At 40.2% G+C, this 13,656-nt stretch overlaps 1 protein-coding gene across 1 annotated transcript in view; it reads left to right on the top strand.

Moving 5' to 3' along the window:
- Positions 1-13,656, top strand: part of LOC144503538 (activin receptor type-2A) — a 138,724-nt gene that overhangs the window by 28,576 nt on the left and 96,492 nt on the right. The window lies entirely within an intron of this gene.

The raw sequence follows: 13,656 nt of genomic DNA, 5'->3' as shown, positions 1-13,656 counted from the left end.
TTATCTGAAGTCATAGGTAGGCAAGATAAGAATGGCAGATTTCCTTCCCTAAAGGACATTCGTGAACCAGATGGGATTTATGGCAATGGTTTCATGGTCATCATCACTTGGACGAGCATTCAATTTCAGATTTATAAAAATTCCACCAGCTGCCATGGTGGGATTTGAACCAGTGTCCCTAGAGCATTATCCTGGGCCTCTGGATTACTCGTCCAATGACATTACCACTATGTTATTTCCTCTTTTGATCATGTCAAGAGGTACCATATTGGTAAGCAGTGGGAGGGAACAAAAAATAGATTGTTGATGGGGTAAGAGGATTCCAGAAATTGATTCTTCAGATAGGAATGGACCAAGATGAAGCAGTCCCACCCAGCTGAGTGACTGAAGATAATGGTTTGGACAACACTGTCAAATGCTGCAAAGATAGTTTACCATAGTCAAATAGGATGTTGTGAAATTATGCTTTATATTTTAAAAAAATGATCTTTGAATTTTAGTTTGTTTTTTAAACAACAACCAAAGCCACATTCCAGGGACTTGGAATCACATTCAAATATGGTGAACATTTGCATCTCTGTACCTTCATATTCCAAAATTATTGAAATGGGAGACAACCTATCTACAAATGCACACCAAGAACACTGTATTGAATGGGTTGTCATCCCATTAGCAAAGCATCCAGACAATTATCTGGGAACTGAACTGGGTGGAGACAAACCACTTGACATATCACTTTGGACAATATAGCTCTGGCTGAGAGAGGAATTCGCAGCCATTATCTAGTTAAAGAAACTGGAATATATTAACAATGTCCATAGCTGAAATGCTGAAGGAACAAGACGTTGAATAGGGGCAGTTGCCCATCTCTCCATCCAATTTACAGGGTTTGAACCCTGTTTGATGATTTTTGACTATCCAGTTGCTGTAGACAGATTTTAAAAATAACTTAATACTATTGTCTTCAGGAGAATAGATAAATCTTCCGTCCACAGTTTTAAAATGTCTCAATGCTGAAAACAGCAGGATTGCAGAATGAAAGAAGCATGACCACCACGTACAGCCTGTAGCCAGCCGAGTCACCAACCTGGAAGAACTGTAACCCCTTTAATGTTACTGGACTCCAGTAATCTATCCTACCCACTCTGTAATCTATTTGTATGCACGTGAACTTTGAGTGACTGTGTGTGTGTCAAAGTCAGAACTTTATTTAATAAAAACAAATTACTGCGGATGCTGAAATCTGAAACCAAAGGAGAAAATGCTGGAAAATCGCAGCAGGTCTGGCAGCATCTGTAAGGAGAGAAAAGGGCTGATTTTTCGAGTCCAGGTGACCAGCTTTGACAAAGAGTCATCTGGACTCGAAACGTCAGTCCTTTTCTCCCCTTGCAGATGCTGCCAGACCTGCTGAAATTTCCAGCATTTTCTCTTTCGGAACTTTATTTACTCATATTTTATTTAGACTAGATTTTGTACAGTGAAAACTATCATCTTCCCTTTTCAAATACTCAAGGAAACCTGACAGATCATCGCTGTTATGGTCATAGCATGTAAAAGTTTAAACATTCTCAGAATTGTCAAGTATATTTGTTCTGGAGAAAAATTCTTGCAGTCAAACACAAGTAGGAGGGAAAGAAGGGGAGCCATTTGACCCCATGTCATCTGATTGTAACAGCATAATTTTAATAAAGACTGCTTCAGTGCTTGGCAGGGTGGAAATCTGAAAGGTTTCAAATACTGTATTGAACTTGCTGTTTAGGTTTGATAGCCCCCTAAATACATACAAGTTATATTGATGTTACCTACCCTTTGCTAAAAATGATATGCACCATGCAGTCTCCAACATGTAATTTAGCAGGAATTGCCCTCTAAGCTAAAAGCCCACAGGAGAGGCAGACACTTGAAAGAAACCTAATCGCATGACAACTTACTGGAATATGATAAATGTAAAGCCAGTTTTAATCAGAGATCAAAGTCAAAAGGGAAGGCAGACAGTCTAGACCATAGTTTTCTCCAGCAAGTTCTGAAACAGTCCAAAACATTTATAAAGGGTATATATAGACATAAAAATCATTGATGTAGGCTCTCTGGTACACCAAAACCTTTAGTAGCTGTTGAAGGAACATTCAAATTTTCATCCTTGTAAATCTGTAAACTCCTGCTGTTTTAGATTTCTTGAAAAGTTTTTCCCACAGGCATTGGCTTCAAAAATATAAAACATTTCTGTTACCAGTCCCAACAAGTTCTAGTCTTCTGGATTTCATATTTGTATTTTAAACAAGAGTACCTCATGTTTTGCTTTTTTTTTTACCTGCATGAGATAAATATACAAGAATCTTTTACTGCACAGTTTATGTTGGGTACACAAAATAATATTGGCTGATACACCCAAAATTAACTATGACAATTAACTATGACAGTCTAAAAAATGTACTAGATCAGACAGTGATAGCACCAGCTCTGCATAAAATATAAAATTCAATGGACCTAGTTTCAAAACCAGTATCCTACAGATAAATGCAAATCTTGTGAATGGTTTCTGTAGCTGCTACTACTGTTAGAAAACACCAAATAACAGCATTTAGAAAGCAGGTTAGCAAACTTGCTCAGTCCTGGACTTTCTGGTCCCTACAGGGCAATGTCATGCCATGTATCAGGAAGCCAGCATAAATCTAGAGTAGATAAAAATTCACCCAATATTAACTTGGTCAATGTTCAGATGTGGCCAAAATAGATTGTGTATTTGTGATGAGAGATGACGTAAAGTCGTTTTTGCCTTATTCTAATATCTAGCCACACAGGTAAACGTTTTAAAAAACTCTTGCTAAATGACACTTGGTGCATTATTGTTTCCCACCGAACGAATTAACAAAATTAGTACCTCTAATAAAATCAAAAGCCCTATGACTTTCACTCGAGGACCTTCTGCCATGTGTTTTTAGGTCTCCAGTTAAGAGATATTGCCAAAGCTGGAAATTGATATTTTTCCTTCAGTGCAGGAGCTAGTTTTAAATGAAACAAAGTCCTGTTATTTTCTTCACCTTCATCTTGGCTTCCTAACCAATTGACATCTGCCCAATATCCCAATTAATATTGGACAATCAACAGAAAATTCACAAGCCTTGGATGAATTTGGAGATCAAAACAATCTTGAAGGATAGTGAACATGTGATATAAATTTCCAGTATAGATAATTGAGTCAACTGCAATGTTTTAAAAAGGAATGCCTTTTTGAGCAGATTCATGCCCACAAAGTAAGTCGGAGCTACCTAACTTCCAAACCATGAGGGCTAAGTGGAGAAAGAAAAGGATGCGCAGATTGAAGCGCAAGTGGAGGAAGATGAGAGCAAGATCCAGGTGAAACCATGGTAACTGGTGGTTGTGTTTAAATTTTAGCTTCATCAGTAATCTTTCAGTGAAAGATTTTCAAGCTTTTATGTTTCAGTTATTGAACTCTGTTTTGGATTGTGTTTTATATGGTTTTTGTTCTAAAATTAACAAATTGCTTTGAAAGAAAAATTAGAATGATGCATAGCATTGGGAAGAATGAGCATTTCTTACTCTAGATTGACCAAAACAAAAACTTTGTATTGCACAGCATTTATTATATTGCTATGCTACTTTAACCCTTAGCATTAACACTGTTCTGAGCACTTGGAATGTACTTAATTTTATTAACTGACGTCAGAATTCTTATTTATATACTATTTTCTTGCTCTGTAACACAATTAGCTTAATTATGGCAAGTACATGGGTATTAAAGTCCTAGAAATACTTAGATTATGTGGCAGAAAAGATAGTATTATTTTCAGTAACTCTTCAAATTGAAGTAATTACAACTGTGTGCTTGTTTAACCAACAGTTATACTTACAAAAATTATGTAATAAAATAGCAGCCATAGAATGTCAGATTTCACAGATAGGAAGATGAAACCAATTAGTAACTCAGCTCTTTTTGTTGAATTAAGCAACCCTTGATGTCACATGTAAGAATGTATGAAGTGGAATTACTCAGTATTTCCCCAAAAGTCTCAATTTCTGGAGACTTAAATTTTATATGTACTATGGTGGTGAGTTGATAGTGTTATGGGATTATTCAGCTGTGGGGACAATATTCCAATTTTTGTAACTGCAATTGAATTGTATATATAAATACAGAAATGCACAAGGAAAAAACACCTAAAGGTATTATCCATGATTTCATCACCTCCTCCTCATGGCGCATCTTTGGAATTCTCTATATCAAAGGGCTACAGATGTCTCAGTTGATGAGTATAGTCAAGACTGAGATTGATAGATTTATGATCTGTAAGGGAAAGGCTCTGATCTGTAAGGAAATAGGTTCAGTTGATTGGCAGATGAACAGTTAGGCTCTTTATACCACTATCCTCGTGCCAGATTTGCATTGGCATTGGAATAAATCCAGTACTAAATTAGTGGTGCACCGCAATACTGTATTGCTTCATCTGGAATTAGTGTCTCAGAAATGCTTCAATTATGTTCCCAATCAGAAGTTTCTGACTGCACGTTCACACTAGGTTGGTACCAGCATAACCCACTGATTGGGTTCAACTACCCAGTTCTTCAGACTCAAGTTAGTAAATATACGTTCATAGTTGAAGTGAGCCCACAGATACTGGATACTCCAGTTCATCTAAAACGCAGTGCAACACTCCACAAATAAATTACAAATCCGAGTACTAAATTAGTACACTTAAGTGAAATGGCATTGTTTAACACAGTTTGGCTCACTCACCCAAATCTGTTTCTGTTGTGACAGCAGCTTAAATGAACTAGTTAAGTGATCCTAAACTATAAGGTGCAAGGAGAATACCATTCATTGCAAAAGCATTTTCCAGAAATGTATTGTAACTTTTTGAAGTTAGTTCCTCAATTAAAGCCCCCACCCAAGCAAGTAAGACCTTCTTCAAAAGGATGAGGTTTATATCTTCTGTTTCTTTTCAAATTCCAAGGCCTTGCTAATTCTCACGCATCTGGCAATCCCCCAATATTGTTATAGTGAAAATGGTAGACTTGCTAGTATAGTGGCTGTAACAAAATTACCTTTAAGTATTTAATATTAATATCTACAGCCTAACTTGATCAATTTTTATTTGATTTGACAGAAGCATTTTGCAGAGCTTTTATTTTACAATACACTCCAACATCAAATAACAGTATTAAAAACAATTGAATACAAACTGATCCCTTGCATTTTTCTACATACATAGATATGATTGGAAGCATGCATCTTTTGGAATGTCAAGTAATTGCACAGGGGATTGAATACTGTTTTATACAATAATGAGAAACTATTTGGAAGTACTCAATGTTAATGCAAACTACTAATTAAAATAATAAACCCAGTTCTCAATGGTTTGGAATCATTTGGATGTAATATTAGAGCTATGATTTTTAAAACCATTTTCTCCTTTACACACCAAGGCACATAAATTAATTGGAAGTACCAAGGAATACAATTAAAGTACAAGTTTTTTAAAAAGCGGTGTTTTCATCTGATAAGCTAAGTCCCTTGTCAAAGGAAACAAAGTATAACATAGTGTACTACAGCATGGCGTGCAATAGGAGTGAAATATTCTACAAAATCATTATATATTTTGTGACCAGCACTGTCCATTCCTGATTCCAAAGTGATGTATGGCTCAAAGAAGTTCTCAATAACAAAACCACACAAATTTTCTGTTAGCAAAATGGGTCAGTGTTTTAAAAAAATCTACAACAGATACAATGGTGTACCATTGTTGCAATGATTTACACCAGGATAAAACAATTGCAGTTATTCAATACCAAGTTACACAATATTAGGTGGATCTTTAACAATGGTGCAAATTGGCTGTGGTGATTAGACGGGCCATTTGAAACCCTGTTGAATGTGATCATAGAACGGAAAACTGAGCTCCGCACATGCTTGAAGTTCTGCTTAGTTGACTCCAAGAGCTGAAAACACTTACATACATGAACAAAGTAGTTAGCTATATTATTAATAGTCAAATGGTCATACTGGCTGTGATTATCTTGTAGTCAATATGCAGATTTAAAGCTGTGATATATGAAAAGAGACCACATTATGCTGTACGCTTGCAGTTATGCAGTGCAAAAGATGACTGTGCAATTGCAGCATGGATCTTATTCTGCTAGGTATTGTAAACAACGGCTGAACGTTCAGTTTCTTCAATGAAAAGTATGGGGGGGAGAAAGAAAAGTAATTTCTTTTCAGTTCCTTTCAATAACAGGATCTGTGTTGCATGATACATTAACAAATAGCATTGAGAAATCTACATCACAAGGATTTTGTAGGATCATCTTACACGAGCATTGCAAAACTGCCACTGAAAACAACAGTGCTATAATGCATGTAAAAACGGGCCCTGCTTCAGGAGCATTAGCGAAGTACCTGAAAGGTGGCATTTGTCTGGCAAAAATGCAGCACTTCCATGATTTTACTTTTTGGGTGCTCCTAAAATCTAGTGATAGCTCAAATGTACTTTAAACTACAATGTTAGCACCAAGTAATTTCAATGTAATGTTCCAAGTTCTGTTCGTTACAGGCATATGAAAAATTAAACTTAAACGGTAATGTGTGTTTGGTTCACTTTGTGATTATTTATTCATACCCAAGAATTCCTGCTGCCCAGTTATAAACAGCTCTTCTGCTTGAGAATTTTAGATTACTTTGAAATTCCAAAAAGAGTTTCAAAACTTCAAAGTGCTAAGTTAAGCAACACCAGCATAAATGTTTAGAATGGTTTTGCTTGAAGTTGTTATCCTTTTTGTTTTTCTCTAAAATTAGAGGCTGTGAACAAGGCTAGTATTTAATTGTCCTCAAGAAGATGGTGGTGAAAAGCGTTCTTAAACCACTGCAGTCCTTCTGGTGTAGATAGCTCCTCAGTGTTATTAAGAAGGCATTTCCGGTTTATGACTCCGTGGCACTTAAGGAACAGTGATATAATCCCAAGTCAAGATGATCCGTAGCTTGGAGGGGAACATGCGGGAGCTGGTCTTCCTATGTGTCTATTGCCCTTGTCCTTCTCGATATTAGGGGTCATAGGTTTGAAAGGTGCTTTTAAAGGAGCTTTGGCAAGTTGCTGTAGGGAATCTTAGATGGGACACTGCTACCACCATGCACGAGTGGCAGAGTGAATATTTAAGATGGTGAATAGGATGCCAATTGAGCAGGCTGCTTTGTCTTGAATGATGCTGAGCTTCATTAGTAACTTCACAGCTTCACAATAACTTCATTGCAGTGTTAATGTAAGCTTTACTTGTGACTAATAAATAAACTTTAACTTTAAAAATAAACTTTTCTCAATTTTTATTAGAGCTGCACTCAAACAGGCAAGTGGAGAGTATTAACATGACATTCCTGAATTGTATCTTATAGATGATGCTTACTTACTTGCATGTACTTCTTTCCATTTAAAGCCATATAATTTAACAAAGGTCAAAGGTGTGACAATCTACGTGCTCATCAAATACAACAGGATGTATAAAAGCAGAGTATAGTACAGCACTGTGAAGGAGGCCATTTCACCCAAAGTCTGTGCTGACTCTTTCAAACAGTAATTCAGCCAATCACACTCCTTTGTTCTTTTACAATAACTCCGCAAGTATTAATCCAGTTACTTTTGAAAGGCTACTGTTGAATCCATATCTGTTATCCTGTACTCTCAGGCAGTGCATTGCAAATCCTAACCAGAGTGCGTAAAAGAGTTTTCCCTCCAACCCCCGATTCCTTTGCATTCACCATAAATCTGTATTCTGATTTTTGATTCTCCAGCAATTAAAAAAAATCACTATTTACTCTGTCTAAACTACTCGTAATTTTAAACACCTCTATTAAATCTCCCCTGATCTGAACAGGGCAACCCTAGCTTCTCTGGTCCATCTACATAAGAAATTCCTCATTACTGGAATAATTCTAGTAAATATTTTCTGTACCCTCTCCAAGGCCATCAAAGCAAAATACTGCGGATGCTGGAATCCGAAACAAAAACAGAAATGCTGGAAAATCTAAGCAGGTCTGACAGCATCTATGGAGAGAGAATAGAGCCAACACTTTGAGTCTGGATGACTCTTCCTTAGAGCAAACCTTGGCTCTGGAAATAGCATGGAAACAGGCCCTTCGGCCCAACTTAACCACTAAGCTAGTCTCAAATGCCCATGTTTTGGCCCATATATCTCAATACCCATCTTACCCATGTAACTGTCTAAAATGCTTTTTAAAAGACAAAATTGTACCCACCTCCACTAATGCCTCTGGCAGCTCGTTCACCACCCTCTCCGTGAACAAATTACCTCTCTGGACCCTTTTGTATCTCTCCCCTCATCTTAAACCTATGCCCTCTAGTTTTAGACTCCCCTACCTTTGGGAAAAGATATTGACTATCTATCTTCTCTATGCCCCTCATTATTTGCTAGACCTTTATAAGATCACCCTAAGCCTCCTATGCTCCAGGGGAAAAAGTCCCAGCTATCCGGCCTCTCCTTATAACTTCCTGGTAGCATCCTAGTAAATCTTTTCTGCACACTTTCTAGTTTAATATCCTTTCTATAATAGGGTGACCAGAACTGTACACAGTATTCCAAGCGTGCCCTTACTAATGTCTTGTACAACTTCAACACGACGTCCCAACTCCTGTATTCAATGTTCTGACCAAAAAGGGTCACTCTGACTCAATGTTGGCTCTATTCTCACTCCACAGATGCTGTCAGACCTGCTGAGATTTCCCAGTAATTTCTGTTTTTGTTTCATCCTCCTTAAAATTTGGTGCTTATTGGGCTTAATACTCTACTTGGGCCTGAACTCGTGTTTTATATAGATTTAACATAACTTACTAGTTTTTGTGCTTTATGCTTCTATTTGTAAAAATTATAGAATCCTGTGTATTTTATTAACTGCCTTGGTAACTTGGCCTGATAACTTCAAATATGCATGAATCCTCCCAAGTCTTTCTTTTCTTGCTAAATTGTACATTTTATGAGGCAGTGGACTAGTAATCCAGAGACCCAGCGAAATGCTCTGGGGACGTAGGTTTGAATCCCGCAATGGCAGATGGTGAAATTTCAGTAAAAATCTAGAGGGCGATTCTATCATCCGGCCATGCTAATCTTTTAGCGCGGCGGGCGGGGGAATCGTGTGTCAGCCAATTCGCGCATGCATTCCCGCCACGCATGTGTCGGATATCCGGCGCTGTCTGAGCCCTGCTGGAAACCTGTGGGAACACAAGATAAGTACTTTGCATCTGTTTTTGATCTTATTTTAATGTGATAACGGGCCCGGGACTGAATTCACCAGGCCGCTAGCAATTCCCACCCCGTCAGGAGTATGAGAGTCAGGTGGGGGTGGGGGTCCTGCTGCCACTCTGCATTGTGATCGATGGGGGCCGGTGGGAGGCCAGCGATCGGGGCGGCCTGAGGGGTCGGATGGTCAGCCGGGGGGTGTGATTAGGGCGGATCTGTGGGGGAGGGGGGGGGGTGGAATCGTAACTACTGGGATATGGGAGGGGCTGGAGATAGGGGCGCTCCGGGACTATCCGGGAAGGGGCGGTCGGGCTGGCCTGGGAATGCTCATGGGGGGGCCGCAATCGGGCCAGGGGGGTGTTGGGAGGGGCAGCACTGCGAGGGTCCTGAGCTGGCCAGCAACCTGCAGTCTGACACGGGCCAATCCGCACGTGCAGAGGCCCGGAACTGTCAGCCTCTGGCGTGAAGAGGCCCCGCCCCGCCGAGCTTTAAATTATATTCACGATTGTGACCTCTGCATTGTACAGAGTGTGGGAGATTCGAGTGTGAAGTTGCACTGAAAAAAATGGCATGATTTGCACCAGTTGTCCCGCGAATTCGACATGTAGAACTTTTTTGGGAGAATTGCGGCCCTAGAATTTAAAAAGTCTAATGACGATCATAAAGCCAGTGTTGATTGCCGTAAAAAAGAAGGGGCAGCATGGTGGCACAGTGGTTAGCACTGCTGCCCCTCAGTGCCAGGGACCCAGGTTCAGTTGTGGCCTTGGGTCACTGGCGTTTGCACATTCTCCCCATGTCTGCGTGGGTTTCTTTGGGTGCTCTGGTTTCCTCCCACAGTCAAAAAATGTGCGGGTTAGGTAGATTGGCCATGATAAATTGCCCCTTAGTGTTAGGGGGTTTAGGAGGGTAAATATGTGGGGTTACGGAGACGGGACCTGGATCGGATTGTTGTGGGTGCAGGCTCGATGGGCCAAATAGCCTCCTTCTGCACTGTAAATTCTATGAAAAACCCATCTGGTTCACTAATATCCTTTAGGGAAGGAAATCTGTCACCTGTAGCTAGTCTAGTCTACATGTGACTCCAGACCTACCGCAGTATGGTTGACTCTTAAATGCCCTCTGAAATTGCCTAGCAAACTACTTAGTTCAAGAGCAATTAGGATGGGCCATAAATGCTGACCCAGCCAGTGACGCTCTGCAAATAAAAAACAGGGAATACATGTATTGCCTCTCCATTCTTTCTACCGAAATGCATCACCTCGTGCTTTTTTTTTGGGTTGAATTTCATCTGCTATTTGTCTACCCTTTCCACTAGCCTATCTGTGTTTTCTTGAAATTTATTAGAAGCTTGCCCACTGTTCGGTACACTTCCAGGTTTCAAGACATCTGCAGATTTCAAAATTGTGCCCTGCAGCCAGAAGTCCAAGTATTAAGATGCATCAAAAACAGTAGTGGCCCTTTTACTAGACTGTAAACATCTTCCCTTACCAATATTCATAGAAATTTACAGCAGAGAAGGAAGCCCTTCAGCCTATCTTACACATGCTAGCTCTTTGAAAGAGTAGTTAAACTTTGTCTCAAATGCACATTCTTTGTCTAACCCTGCAAGTTCCTCATTCTTGTTCAATTCCCTTTCAAAATTATTAGAATTAGTTTCCATCAGGACTTGGATCCCTCGCTGTTTGTGGTGAATAGCAATGGTTTAGATTTGAATGTAGAGGACATGATTAAGTTTGCAGATGATGTGAAAATTGGCCACATGGATTGTGAGGAAGGAAGCTGTCAACTGCAAGAAAATATCAATGGACTCATCAGGTTGTCAGAAAAATGGCAATTGGACTTCAACCTGGGTGCAAGTAGTTAAGTTTAATGCACTATCTGCGTGTGCTGGAAGCATGTTCAATCTAGGCATTCAAGGGGTAATGCCTATGGGAATGGCAAACGGGAAAAATATTGCAGAATGCAAGAGCATGGAGGTTATGTTCAACTTGTATCAAACATTGCAGTATTGTCTTCCGTTCTTGAGTGCCACACTAAGAAAAATGTGATGATATTAGGGTACAGAAAAGATTCACAAGAATGGTTCAGGGATAAAGAACTTCAGTTGATAGATGGGCCTATTCTCCATCATAGAATCATAGAAACCCTACAGTGCAGAAAGAGGCCATTTGGCCCATCGAGTCTGTACCGACCACAATCCCACCCAGGTCCTACCCCCATATTCACCCGCTAATCCCTCTAACCTGTGCATCTCAGGACATTAAGGGGCAATTTTAGAACAGCCAATCAACCTAACCCACACATCTTTGGACTGTGGGAGGAAACCGGAGCACCCGGAGGAAACCCACGCAGACACGAGGAGAATGTGCAAACTCTACACAGACAGTGACCCAAGCCGGGAATCGAACCCAGGTCCCTGGAGCTGTGAAACAGCAGTGCTAACCACTGTGCTACCGTGCCACTTCCTTGGAGAAGGTTGAGTGGAGAGAAGAGGCAAACTTTTTCATCCAGCAAGTGGTTAAGATTTGTAATGCATTCATTATCTGAGAGTGCGGTGGAAGCATATTCAGTCAAGGCATTCAAGAGGGAATTGGATTGTTACTTGAAAGGAAGAATGGGTTATGGGGAGAAGGTAAGGGAATGGTATTAGGTGAATTGCTCATTCAGAGAACCTGCACTGTGAAATCTAATAACTCAAAACAGTAAAGGCAGAGGATTACAAATTGGCCTCAATTTTTTTCCAGGTTACTTGACCTCCTTTTTGTGCCCCTTATGTTTAGCAGTGCACTTGTGCAGCTTAATATTTTGCTGTATGATGGTGTATCTTGGGATATATCTTCTCAAAGATGAACTGTTTAAAACTTGGTAAGATCAGGGCAGATGCTAAACCAATTTATTTTAGGGAATGAAGTACAAAAACAGAGCAACAGTTCTTCCAAATCTCTCATTACTTAAATTCAGTAAATATTTTAATTTTGCCAACCTTATCCTTGAATCAGCCCAAAGTTTGCCCTGAGCCTATTGGGATCATTCACTGCCTTGTCTCTCTCTCTCTCTCTGAATTTTGAATTAACTTGTATTCACTCTGGGGTTTTATTCATCCCTGGCACAGCAAAGTGAAGACTTGATGTCTGACCCCTTCCCAGGCCAAGGATTAGCAAGTAGGAACTATTAATTGAATTAACTATGACCCCCATTCCCATGAAACTCATCTCCAAACTCCGTGGCCTGGGCCTCGGCACCTCCCTCTGAGAGTGGATCCTGAACTTCCTAATTCATAGACCACAATCAGTAAGGATAGGCAACAACACCACCTCCACGATAATCCTCAACACCGGTGCCCCACAAGGCTGTGATCTCAGCCCCCTACTATACTTCTTGTACACCTATGACTGTGCGGTCAAATTCCCCTCCAATTCGATTTTCAAGTTTGTGGATTGGATCTCAAACAATGACGAGACGCAGTACAGGAATGAGATAGAGAATCTGGTGAACTGGTGTGGCAACAGTAACCTTTCCCTCAATGTCAACAAAATGGAGGAGATTGTCATCGACTTCAGAAAACGTAAAGGAGAACATGCCCCTGTCTACATCACTGGGGACAAAGTAGAAAGGATCGAGAGCTTCAAGTTTTTAGGTGTCCAGATCACCATCAACCTGTCCTAGTCCCCCCCATGCTGACACTATAGTTAAGAAAGCCCACCAACGCCTCTACTTTCTCAGAAGATTAAGGAAATTTGGCATGTCAGCTATGACTCTCACCAACCTTTACATTTGCACCGTAGAAAGCATTCTTTCTGGTTGTATCACAGCTTGGTATGGCTCCTGCTCTGTCCAAAACCGCAAGAAACTACAAAAGGTCGTGAATGTAGCCCAATCCATCACGCAAACCAGCCTTCCATCCATTGACTCTGTCTACACTTCCCGCTGCCTCGGCAAAGCAGCCAGCATAATTAAGGACCCCACGCACCCAGGGCATTCTTTCTTCCACCACCTTCCTTCGGGAAAAAGATATAAAAGTCTGAGGTCACGTACCAACCGACTCAAGAACAGCTTCTTCCCTGCTGCTGTCAGACTTTTGAATGGATTTACCTTGCATTAAGTTGATCTTTCTCTACACCCTAGCTATGATTGTAACACTACATTCTGCACTCTCTCGTTTCCTTCTCTATGAACGATATGTTTTTGTTTGTGTAGCGCGCAAGAAACAATACTTTTCACTATGTTAATACATGTGACAATAATTAACCAAATCAGTGGGTGATTATTGAGAAACACATGACAGGGTAGTTGTCGAGAGGCTGTTCCTCCTGGCAAGACGTGTGAGAATTTAGGGATCATATCTCGAGGCTAATCCATATCCTGAGACTGAGGAAAATTTCTCATGAAATTTGG

This window comes from Mustelus asterias, chromosome 14, assembly GCF_964213995.1.
Source record: "Mustelus asterias chromosome 14, sMusAst1.hap1.1, whole genome shotgun sequence".
NCBI classification, from domain to species: domain Eukaryota; kingdom Metazoa; phylum Chordata; class Chondrichthyes; order Carcharhiniformes; family Triakidae; genus Mustelus; species Mustelus asterias.
The sequence above is the reverse complement of the archived record's forward strand: the minus strand, read 5'-3'. Positions and strand labels throughout refer to the sequence as shown.